Genomic DNA, 12971 nt, shown 5'->3' on the forward strand with positions numbered 1-12971 from the left:
AGCACAATGTCTCCCAAGTACTAACTTCTAGATCGACCTTAAATAGATTAAAATAAATATTTGGGATTAAAACAGTCTTGGGGAAGGCTGGCTGCTTGACAGAGTGAGCAGCAGCCTAACTCTTGTCTTGCCCCAATCTCTACTGCCATGGGCCACCACTGCCGTTTTCCTTTTGAATGGAGCCTGACAAGGCAGTGCTCTTTCCCACACAGATGAGGCAAAAAGGCAAGCAAATGAGCATCGAACTAAACCACACAGGGAGTGGGTCCCTCATCCAGGCACTGCCTTGCTGCTATAAGGTCACTCTGACATCTACAGGAGGCTCTTGGCTGCTTTAAATGCTGCTCTGCTGAGCAGAGAGGATTGTGATCAGACCTGTGAGACTTGCTCAGGAAGGAGTCGCACCAAGCTGACTCTCATGTCCTTTGAGAACATTATTGTCCCTGATTTAAAAGTGTCCTGCAACTCTCTCATATATAAATCTAGCTGTGATGCCCATGGGTACAATTTATCCACAGGCTCCAGTCCAATTCTTGCTGTAAGAAGTCTCTTCAGAACTGACTTACCAGCAGATGCTCAGCTGAAGGTGAGGTGGGTCACTCTGGCCATTGAGGCTGTGTGGGCTCCAGTCAGACCCTGAAGGGAAGGCAGTTTTGGCTGGGTCCTGGGTGGCGACTCAGCACAAGGAAAGGGATCACTTCTGTGCCTGGGAAGATCATGGCACAGATCCTCCTAGAAGCTACGCTAAAGCACATGGAGGACAGGGAGATGATTTGAGACAGTCAGCATGGCTTCACCAAGGGCAAGTCCTGCCTGACCAACCTAGTGGTTTTCCATGATGGAGTGACTACATCAGTGGACAAGGGAAGAGTTCTGGGTGTCGTTTATCTGGATTTCTGTAAGGCCTTTGACACGGTCCCCCACAACATCCTTCTCTCCAAATTGGAGAGATATGGATTTGATGGGTGGATTTTTCAGTGGATGAGGAATTGGTTGGATGGTCGCATCCAGAGAGAAGTGGTCAACGGCTCAATGTCCAGATGGAGATCGGTGACATGTGGTTTCCCTCAGGGGTCCATACTGGGACCAGTGCTGTTTAATATCTTCATGCGCTGTTTCCTATCTTCATCAATGACACAGATGGTGGGATTGAGTGCAACCTCAGCAAGTTTGCAGACAACACCAAGCTGAGTGGTGCAGTCAACATGCCTGAGGGATGGGAGGCCATCCAGAGGGACCTGGACAAGCTTGAGAAGTGAGCCTATGTGAACCTCATGAGATTCAACAAGGCCAAGTGCAACATCCTGCACCTCGGTTGGGGCAATCCCCAGTATCAATACAGGCTGGGGGGTGAAGGGATTGACAGCAGCCTGCTGGAGAAGCACTTGGGGTTGCTGGTGGATGAAAAGCTGGACATGAGCTGGCAATGAGCGCTCACAGCCCAGAAGGCCAACCGTATCCTGGGCTGCATCAAAAGAAGCGTAGCCAGCAGGTCAAGGGAGGTGACTCTCTCCTTCTACTCCACTCTGGTAAGACCCCACCTGGATTACTGCGTTCACCTCTGGAATCCTCAGCACAAGAAAGACGGACATGGACGTGTTGGAGCGAGTCCAGAAGAGGCCCACAAAAATGATCAGGGAGCTGGAGCACCTTTCCTGTGAGGAAAGGCTGACAGAGTTGGGTTTGTTCATCTTGGAGAAGAGAAAGCTCTGGGGAGAGCTTATAGCAGCCTTTCTGTAATTAAAGGGGACCTGTAAGAAAGAGGAGGGCAATCTTTTTAGCAAGGCCTGTTATGATAGGACAAGGAGTAACGGTTTTAAACTAAAAGAGGGTAGATTTACACTAGATAAAATGAAGACATTTTTTACAATGGGCGTGCTGAAACACTGGAACAGGCTTCCCAGAGAGGTGGTAGGAGCCCCATCCCTGGAAACACTCAAGGTCAGGTTGGACAGGGCTCTGAGCAACCTGATCTAGCTGAAGATGTCCCTGCAAACTGCAGAGGGGTTGAATTAGGTGACTTTTAGAGGTCCATTCTAACTCAAACTATTCTATGATTCTATGTAGGGAGCAACTCCTTTAATCATATTCTGAATCTATATATACATCTTTAATCTTCTGGAAATCATGATCATGTGGCATAACTGATCCTGCAAGATCTTCTCCTTGAGTTGCTGAACGCCTAGAGTTAACCTGGGCTTTCAAATTGCAGGTTGTGTGTTTACTCCAAGCATCGGGAGCAGCAGGACTTAAACTGTCCAAATTGTTAAATGAAAACCTTTAGGTAAATGGTATGAAGAATGCTGTAGGCCACCAAATTGAGTATTGTTTTAGAGCACAGACAATTAAACTGTTGCAAGTTTAAAACCTTTTCTCAATCTTAGAATAAAAGAGGGCGACGTACTTCAGTAGCCTTTTCTGTAGAAGCTGTGTTAAGGTCTAGCTCTTTACATTGGTAAAGGTCTAAGTAAAGACATTTTCAGGATCCTGTTGCGCTAAACATTTTTCTTACCCTGCATCAAAGATGACCCTTTTCACTCTCTTGTTTCCTCAGCGTAAGTATGAAAGCTGCCGGCTCAGGTGCCCGCTGCAGGGGAGGGGGAAAGAGTCACGGAACAGGAACCAGAACAGCTGACACGAATTACCTTTCAAATTGGAGCAAATGCTCCCAGAAATGTCACCTATTAAAAGATCAACTAATAACTTCCTGCTGCAGCCCAAATAGCTCAAGTAAAAAAAAAAAATTAAATATGCTGGTAGTCTCCAGGCCCAGGTTTATTTATGTGAACTTTGCAATCTGAGATTTGTCAGTTTTGTACTTAGCACAATTGATGAGGCCCTGGGTAATATTTATTACAAAAACCTGATGGATCCCTTTGAAAACATGGACCTTCAAGAGCTGAGAACAGACATATGACTCCTTCCCCTTGCCAAACCAAAGATGAGAACCATAGCAGATAGCCAGAGACTGCTGGATGCCAGGGATGGGAGGTGCTTTGCTGATTTGTCACCTGCTGATTTGGTATACGTTATTTTGAAAAATGCAGTAAGCCTCCTGAAAAACTGGAGCCTGAAAGAGCAGTATGGTTTTGATGAGGTCATGCTTAACACTGTGCGTCATTCCTATAGCTTCCAAGATGAACATCCCTTGGCTGAAAAAGCTCTAAAATAAGTATGGTTTGACTGCAGCCTGATGGGTAGATTTAATTCTCTTTGAGTGACTCCTGATCACTTTTCAAAGTCATGTGTGTAATCACTGTGAAACCTACAATTTTCATAATTATAAATATTGGCTATTTTAAGGTTTATGGAATCTTCCTGTCACACATTTCTTGTTTTCCCAGTTAACTCCTGATGTTACCAGTTGTGAACTTGGAAGGTCTGTACCTTCCTGACATGGGTATGGATCTTATTGGTAGGAAGATATTTTAGCTATGGAAAAAGTCTATCAAAGAAGCACTAACTGGTAAAACAGACCTCTGTAATTAGTAGGTTCTTAGAGGTAACGACAGTGAGGCCAAGCCCTAAATTGGAGGCTGTAGAGTCCAAAGGCTACTTGAATCCAGCTGGTTGACAGGATTATGTCTATTTGTGCAACTCCTGATTGTAGCTATAGTTGAGTGTCTTAAATTTCTGGTCATCTGCTTCCTGACTCAGGGCAGCTGTCACTGTGGCTAATGCTGAATCAGATATGGCTGAATGAGATCGATCTACAATAGCCTGGCATAAGCAAATCAGGTTTTCCTGGTGAGGCCCTCAAAGAGTCCGTGTAAACAGTACAGTTAGCAACAGGGCCTACCAGTACAATGCTAAACAAAGAGTGATGTGTTAATGCTAACTTTATCATAACAGAAAGTAGCAAGTCCAGGTAGGCATGCAATGAAATGTAGCATCTCTACACAAAGGGTCTGCAGTTTGGTTGGGGAGAGCACCCCAGCTGCGATATGGCAGCAATCTGTATAACTCATCTGGTAAGTAAAATAATTTTCTGTCTGCCCATATCATACTTGGCACAGAACTCAGCTGATGGAGGAGGGCTTGCTGTTGGGGTTAGACTGTCACCCATGTAGCCTAGTTTAAAATTAGTAGCATGGGTGGAAGTTGCACCTGTATGTTGCAGTGCAGATGTGTCTGTAATCAAGAAAGGGTTGGAGGGAGACGTGTTTTTTCTTCTGTGGAGTAGGAGGGTAAGATGAATGGTCTTTTGAACACAGTTACAGCTTTCTGTGTGGGTGAATTGCTGATGGTGTTTATTATAAGACATTCCACCTGGGGGAGGAGTAGGACATCACGGACTCTTCTGTCTCCCTCGAAGCATAGGAAACACTGCCAGCAGATGAATGTTTCTGTACCTCTGGCTTGCTACCCTCTCTGACACATATTCTGCATAGGAGCGGCATTGATGCAGACTCTTACAGACTCACCCAGGAGGCCTTCGGCCACCACACCCATGTGAACTGACAGCCATATTTCAGGTGAATTACAAAGAGGGTTAATACAAATGGCTCTGGTCTTGTCTGACACCAGACCCACCAAGTCACCTAAGCAAGATGAGTTAAGACATAAATTTACCTATGCCATGAAAAAAATTGCATTGTTTACTCAGCACTGTATGCAGAACATGCATCTTCATGCTCTGCTGCTTGTGCTTTGATGGCTGGATAAAATCAGGCTTCCCTGCAGGATGGTGACCACTTGCCTTACTGATGTGGTATGGAAAACAGGTGGCCACTGGCACTCCATTTCTCCCTAAAACTTTTGTTCGACAATCCGTTGCATGGGTAGTTGACTTTGTTGGGGAGCTTCCTGGGACCATCACCAAGCTACCTCACCTGTAATGCCTGAGTTGGGTTATTCTCAAGTCACGACTCAAGGGGGGCTTGGTTGCTCTGTGGCCAATCTGCCAATCCTGTAAGGGTGTCTTGGTTATCTTAGAGCGGCATATCCTGGCGGGCAGCATGTGGTAGCAGGGGACATCCCATGCCATCGTGGGGACAAGAACAAGGCTTGTACTCCTGGCCAGGGAAGAGAATTTTGACTTGTCATCTGGGGCAAAGCAATTGTTTGCCACCACTTTTCCCTCCAGATCCTCTCCAATACAGGAACAAATCATTTGTTCTCCCTCTCTGTAGTGATGTTTCTGCCAGGGGCAGCATAAAAGGGAAATAACAGGGTATATGGAGCCAAGAGGCAACAGACTGTCTGTGCTGTGCCAGACAAACCAACCCAGTGCAGTGTATCAGGGGAGGGCTAGAGCCAAGAGCTCTAATTCAGAGTGTCTGTGATGCACTGTGTCTCCAAAGGCTTGTACAAAGCCTCCCATTCCTCGGATCAGCCCTCGTCTGTGAACAACACAAAACTCACAAAGCTCTCAATATTCCCTGTGTGCATTTCTTGAGGAGCATAATTCTTGCTGTGAACATTAAGCCTCAAAGTTGGCCGAATGCAGGGGATAGTACAAGGTCATGGCCCTTCTGCTCCTCCTCACCTGACATTCTCATTTGACTGAAACCGTGGAGCTAGATGCTAATAAATCAGCAATCAGCCATGCCCTTCTGAATAATTTTCTGTTCCCCTAAAATATTTCTTCCATCTAATATTGGTGATTTCAAATAATTAATGCTAGACAAGGAAAGGCTTGGGATTCATGGCCTATAGGAAAACAGACTCTTGCTATGCAAGTTTCCACTGCATCTGAAAGAACTCTGCCTTAAGTAATTGTTGCCCTGATTTTAGGATTGCTTCTGGAATAAGTTAAAACAGACAAACCGAGTTGTCTGATGCATGACAGAGGGGGCTGGAGTCATGAGGTCTTTGCTTTTGCCTCACTGAGCTGATAACATCTTACACAGGCAAACTGTGCTCTAATCCCAGAGTGGCTGGAAATCTCGCCGGGAAGGACACTGCCTGCCACTCCTGTATAATGGAGATGGAACGTTCAGACACATACAGGCTTACATAATTTTCCTAAGTGACTTCCTCTTTGATAATGTATAAATCAGATGTACCTTAAACTGCCATCCTGTTTTCCTGAAAGCCTGGGCAAAGCTGTGCAAGCTGGGAATAATGATCCCTTGATAAATGAGGGAACTTAACTTCCCAGGCAGGGGGGAAATGGTGCAGGTGACATTCTTGTGAAAGGCACAGAGAAAGCCTTTGCAAAGGCTTAATCAATATCCCTGACACCGGTTTTGGTTACGGTGCAGTCTTCAGGTAGAGGAAGAGGATGTTTTGATGGGGATGATATCTACCCTGCTAAATTGGAAGGGAGGAGAACATGTGTGTCTAGGGAGTGGGAACCAGCCATACTTGCTGAGCCACAGCATGGTGACAATCTCTCTGGCCCCTTCAGTGAATATCTGCTGGTTTCCATCAAATTGCTCATTACTGTAAAAGGATGGATTTGAAATCTGTTGGTGTATGGGTTTAGGGAAACATTAACTGGTATGATGAACATCTGGCCAAATGACACATAGGCAGAGATGCTACAGTTTCCCACACAATATCCGTGCAGAAGTGGTCATACTTTACCCTAAGGGAATTGTACTGAAGGGCCAGTAATGAGTCCATAGATCTCAAGAGTTTCATTTGTAAAACTTGTTACCAGAGGTTATAAAAAGGCTGCAAATTGAAGCCATGCTGCTGCATTTGTTGAGCTTCTTTGGGAAAAGGGCAGCTGTCACCAGCTTCCTGAACTCATCTCCAGCATGGAAACAGTGACTGTTATCAAAGATGGTGGCTTTCCTCTCTCTTCCATCTACCTTGTTTGCCTCTGTCTGTGGTGTTAACTCCCAGTGAGAAAGATGAAGCGATCTTTTGAACTCAGATTTCTCTGTCTTATTTTGGAAGGCTCATTGCGTCTGTTTCAGATCTTGCTCAGATGTAAACTGTTGGTTTATCTCCTCACAGATGTAAAACACGAGGCTTTATGGATGTAGAATCAGTTCTTTACAACTCCTTGGGTAGAAGGTTTAATCCTCTCTTAAGGGTGAGGAAAGGCACACAGACAGAGCTTAAATGACTGACTGGAGGCCTAATTACGGGTACGGAGTAAGCTTGAGATTAAAAATAAGGTTTGAATTCAGTCCCTTAATGAACGCTCCTAGATCTCACTGCCTCATTTTATGCAGATGTACAAGCAGCATATGTTTTACACAACAGACTCATCATGTTGACTCATCGGAAGGAACAGAAAAGGGAGTGTTTCTGTATTACCCACTATCTGCCTTTTGCGATGCACTTTCCCCGTCTCTGTACCTTAAACGCCCTCCTTGCTGTAGTCTTGAAGTATGTGTGAGTTCATGAAGCACAGGCTTCCTTGCCAGATGGAAGTCTATAGAATCATACTTCAAAGGAAGGGGTAAAGGTGGAGGGGGAAGGAGGGGATTTTGGCAGGATGGAACTGTTTGTGGAATCTGACCCTTGCCCTAGGAATGGCGCAGATGGGGAGCGCCGTCTGCCAGCACCTGGACTGCATGTTCTGGGGGGAGACTCTCTTTATTTTTCACTCTATTTTAACATTTATTTATTTGTTCTTCCCTCTCTTCCCCCTTGTCCATCCCCATCATCAGCTGCAAAACTAATGGCACCATGTCAAAATCTGTTAATGCATTTGCTGCGCAGGTTCAGGTTATCAAAAGTATTAGCTAAGCCAGTCTGTAGACACCTGGGGAAACATCTGTCTGCCATCACACAAAAGACTCTGGGTGGCAGGGAATGTTAATAAACCTAATTGTTTATGAAGCAGTATCAGGTGTTGAAAAATACCACCTTGGAATTCTTCCAATGTCACCAATGCTGTTGCACAGATTCTTTCTGTGCATGGACCATGACCGTAAGGGAGCCTAGGAAAGACTTGCTTTGGATTTGCCAGGTCTCAGATATTGATGATTCATGGCATTAGTATGAAGTTCTTGCTGTTATTGCACCCTCTTCTCTTTAATGACTCCAGTGGTGAAGGCAGTAAGTGACCTTCCCCAGCCCATGGATATTTTGAAATTGGTAGTGGGCATGCTTTTTTTTTTTTTCTCCCAGTAAGAATATGTACTGCCTTTGAGACTTTTGCTATCAATGGCAGAACCCTTGTTGTTTCTCTTGGTAGCAGATGCTAACTGTCTCTCCAGTGGAAACCCTTCCCTCCCTTCTCCCCTAGGAAATAAACTATAATTATCCAGACTGAAGGTAGGAGAAGGATTCATGCAGTAGAAACCAAAGATGGCAGAGGTTTTAGTAAATCAATAGATTTCTGAAGATTTGAGTAGCACAGTGAGAGCTGTTGAAGGACTGGCAGAGAGGATCAACAGCATATATTCATCCAGCAGGAGGCACAGCTGCTTGCATTGACTCAGACTCCTGGCTGCTGCTAGAAAATCTGAACAGGAGGAGTTAAAAAGCCATGCCAAAGCTGTCCCTCCCCGCTGTGGAGAGTCAGTTATGGTGGCTGAAAATTTGATCTCCACTAGACTGCACTGTAGATCAGGTTTTCATTGTTTTCTGACCTCAGTGAACTGTGGCTGCCTCAGGGAAAAGGGGAATGTAAGCAGCATGAGGAGGAAGCACTCCCAGGGAAATTGTGAAACAGCAGTCAGGAAGAAGCAACTGTCCTGTGATGCTGAACAGGGGAACCTACTGCTATAATTCCTCTACCGCTTCTGGATCACCTGGCTGAGCTCACTTTCCCAATCTGCAGCAAGTTGGGACGACTTCCTTGCTAGGTCCTCCTACCTGTTCTGGGTGGCTGTGTCACAGGTTAGTGGTTGGTTGCTCTTTGTGGTCCCATGCATCTTGTCTCAGTCTAATGATCTAGAGGGGGATGCTGAAGAATCTTTGCTTTCTCCATAGACTAGAGAGAGATGGCAACATTTCCATCCCTGCCTTTGGCTCTCACCAAAGCTGGTAGCAGAGGGACTGACCCCAGCAGACACAGACCCATACCTGGCTGCTCTAGCAATGATGCACAAGAAGTCGGTGTTGGCTGATGCCTGGTGCATTACTGCCAAGGCACCCCACGGCTTACTGTGCATGGGTTACTGTAATGCATGGGTTACCATAATGTATGGGTTACCATGATGAGGTGCCTGAGGATCTACTTGATCTCACTGGACATCCAGTTTCAGGAAAGGTGTGCTTTTCTCTCTCCCTCTTGTAGGATGTGAGTGCTGCTGACAGAAGTTTCCACAGGGCTTCTCATGCCTGCCAGTGTTTCAAAAGACAGAAATGGGGCAAGTGGGATGGTCACAGGCCTTGGGTCTGTGTGGGAAGAGGTGGAAAATCCCCAGGGTGACTGCTGACTCCTGGGAGTAGAAAGCTGGTCTTGACTGGAATGACTCCACTGAGGATGTTCCTGCCGTGAGACTTTTTGCTTTTATGGACAGGCTAAAAACACTGCCCCTGGATCCAGACTGGTTTTAAGGCTTGCTGTCATCATCCCTTTGGTGGCTGTAGCATCAACATCCCTGTGTGTTAGGCTGTTCCCCACTGGAGGGGCACTTAGTCCTCAGGAGACAGCTCTTTATGGTCTGCTCCACAGTCAAGACTCACTTGCTTCCACAATTACCAGAGCTTATCAGTGCCCTGCAGAGTGTTCCTACCCCTTCCCCTCAATGCTGGCTTGCATGCTGGGGGTGTCTCTGTGCCACCTGGCATCCCCTCCTGCAGTCTCAGTGCTCCCAGTCTCTTTGTCAGGCTGGGCACGTCAGGCTCTGCTCTCCCGGGTGGTTTTGTTCCTTGCCCACCTGAGTGCTGATGCTATAGTAAAAATAACTCTGCACGGAAATGAGAACACTGATTGAGATTTAAATAAAATTTACATAAAACTCTGCCTTGAGTACTGATTAATTAGGTGTTAAAAGCCCCCCCAAAAAGCAGAAGGGGGGGACTTGTCTGCCTTGCCAAAACAGGGGGAAGCTATTAGGAATCATAGAATCATTTAGGTTGGAAAGGACCTTTAAGACCAAGTCCAACCATTAATGCAGCACTGTCAAGTCCACCACTAAACCACAAGCACCACATATACACACCTTTTAATACCTCCAGGGATGGTGACTCAACTACTTCCCTGGGCAGCCTATTACAATGCTTGACAACCCTTTCTGTGAAGAAATTTTTCCTAATGTCTAATCTAAACCTTCCCTAGCACAACTTGAGGCCATTTCCTATTGTCCCATTGCTTGTTCCTTGGGAGAAAAGACCAACACCCACATCGCTACAACCTCCTTTCGGGTAGTTGTAGAGAGTGATAAGGTCTCCCCTCAGCCTCTTTTCTCCAGGCTAAACAACCCTAGTTTCCTCAACTGCTCCTTATTGTGCTCTAGACTTTTCACCAGCTTCGCTGCCCTTCTCTGGACATGCTCCAGCACCTCAATGTCCTTCCTGTAGTGAGGGGCCCAAAACTGCACACAGTATTCAAGGTGTGGCCTCACCAGTGCCGAGTACAGGGGCACAATCACTGCCTTACTCCTTCTGGCCACACTAATTCTGATACAAGGAAAGGTGAAGACTTTCAGTGGCCTAACTGAAGTACCACACTCCAGCTGACTGGTGTGGTGGGAGATTTGCTGCGGCAGGCAGGGAAAAGGCTCCCTTTTGTCGTGAGGGGGTAGTGCTTCCAGCCTCAGTGTTGTCTCTAGGCCCCCTCCTTGCTCAAGTAGCGCTCAGCCCTGTGCAGCAGAGGCATTTAGCTCCTGATCTTGTCCACTACCCAGGGCAGTAGGAGGCAAGTGTAACAACAAGAGGGAGAGGGGCTGTGTTAGTACTTGCATGTGCTCCATGGTAGCCCCTCAAGCCAACTTTTCCCCATCTATTACAAATAATACAAGGGACAGCTCTGCTGCCTGTGGTGACTTACTGGTTAATTAAGCAATGAGATATATCAGTCTGGGTGACACCACCACTTAACTTGTTCCTGATACTGTCTATCTAATTTAATCTTTCTAGGATTTTATAGAGTGCTCATGGCCATGGAGAGGCTGAGGGTAGTGAGGCCTTTAAATTTTACTGTAGTTTATAGTGCTGTCTGAATCCCTTGATCGCCATTAGAAAATGGGTCACGTAAACGGACAAGCAGGGACGTTCAGTTGTTTGAGCCATTTGAAATGGGATTGAACTGGTTTGCTGTGTCAGAGCAAACATTTGGCTTTCTCCGGACATGGACTGGATTCCTCATGCCCCAGCAGGTCCTTGGTGAATTTCAGTGGGCTAGGTTATGAGGCTTCTCTGCTCAGTAGCTCCTTGCTGCACAACATGAAAAGTCCTGCTATGTGCTTAGAGATAGGGCCTGGCAGGATATTGATAACAGTTGGTGAAAGCCTACCATTTGGGGATAGCTGGTAGAATTCAAACAGACTGTTTTTTCCTGCTTTCAGGATCTTCCAATTTGGAGGATCATGGAGCAGTTTTGATCTCAATGGGCATCATAATGGAGGCTGCCTGCCAGGTCAGGCTCACAGTCTGTCTGGTTCCCAGCCACTCCAGGAAATGTCCCTGTCTCTTCCTCAGCCCACCTGAGCAGCAAATAACCTTTCACTTGCACAGAGACAGGCTTCCTTGGTCTATTGGCAGCCCACTGCTTGGCCTGCCCAAAGTTAGGAAGATATAACCTCCTGTGAAAATTGAAGGTTTGTTCCAAATTGGGACACACACCCCTGCCAACATAATTACAAATATTGAAATCCTCTCCAGAATGGAGTTTCACTTCCTTGCCCAGCTGTACTGCCAAAGAGTGCAACAGGCTGCTGTGCAAATCTGAAGGTAATACTTATGTGAGTCTGATGTCTGATCTGTTTTAGATTTTTTTTTTTTTCATTTTTCGGAGAGATCTGGAGCTAACAAAATCCAAAGGCACTGGAGAATTCCCTTGTTGTGCCATTAATTTTTCTCCATAGCTGGTCATTAAGTCAATCTATCCCAGCCTTGGCATACATTACACACCTTGACATGACAAAAAATCCAAAGGCGTGCTTTCTCATCCTTCCTATTCTACCCCCCCTAACCCAGCCGTTTAAAGTCTGCAAATATTTTGCTCAAATTCTCTTTATCAGTATTTCTCCCTGTATACATCTGTGCCCCAAAATGTTTTAAAACTTCCAGTATCCCGGGCACTGATCTGTGCCTTTGTGATTTGTTTTTGTGTATGTAACAAAGGCAGATCTGCCCTGATCAATGCATGGATGTGAACCTTTCAAGAAAAATAAAATGGGTAACCACCTACAGTGGGCATGTAGTGGATCACCTGTGCTTGGGCCACTGCAGTTCTGGAAAAGATGTGAACAGAAACTCTCATGCTTTTTCCAGTGCTACAGAGGTTAATTCTAGTTTCTCTGCCAAATTCCAGGTGAGGTTGTTACATGCTGCTTATCTAATCTTTTCTTTGCAATACCATTTGGCTATTGCTATGTTGTTTGGGGTTTTTACCAGAATGGTAGTGGTCAAAGGCCTGGGGAGCAAAGTCTAACAATCCAGATTAGAGTCCTGCAGTGCTCCGTGCTGTCCAAAGGTGGGAGAAACCAGCTGAAGACAGCTGTGGCGTTCTCTTCCCCTGCCCCAATTCCTACCCCATTTTGACATATTTAATGTGCCACTTCAGGTGAGTGACAGCACAGTTAGCATAGCAGGCTACACATACTTTTGAAAAACTCTTGCTGGAATCTCAGGTACACTCAGCTTTCATTTTCAGATCACATTTTGTACCCTCTAAATGAAGTGTAGAAGTGGAGCCGCTGTGTTCCGTGTGGATATCGAGGAGCCCACAGTATCTGTTGTTCCATGAACAGTTTGTTCCCTTTCCAGTGTCCAAGATCTCTTTATCCTACAATGCACAACACCCTGTCAGCCTGTGTAATGGTGCTGCCACCCTACCGGTCACTGCTTCAGGGCTGGAGACACCATTTGCAACATTCTTTTAGCTGTGAATTCCACAAAAGTAACATCTCCCCACCACTATACAATGTGTGTTCTGTAACCAAGGTGGGGAT

Source organism: Leptosomus discolor, chromosome 1 (genome assembly GCF_034619465.1).
Source record: "Leptosomus discolor isolate bLepDis1 chromosome 1, bLepDis1.hap2, whole genome shotgun sequence".
Classification (NCBI taxonomy): Eukaryota; Metazoa; Chordata; class Aves; order Leptosomiformes; family Leptosomidae; genus Leptosomus; species Leptosomus discolor.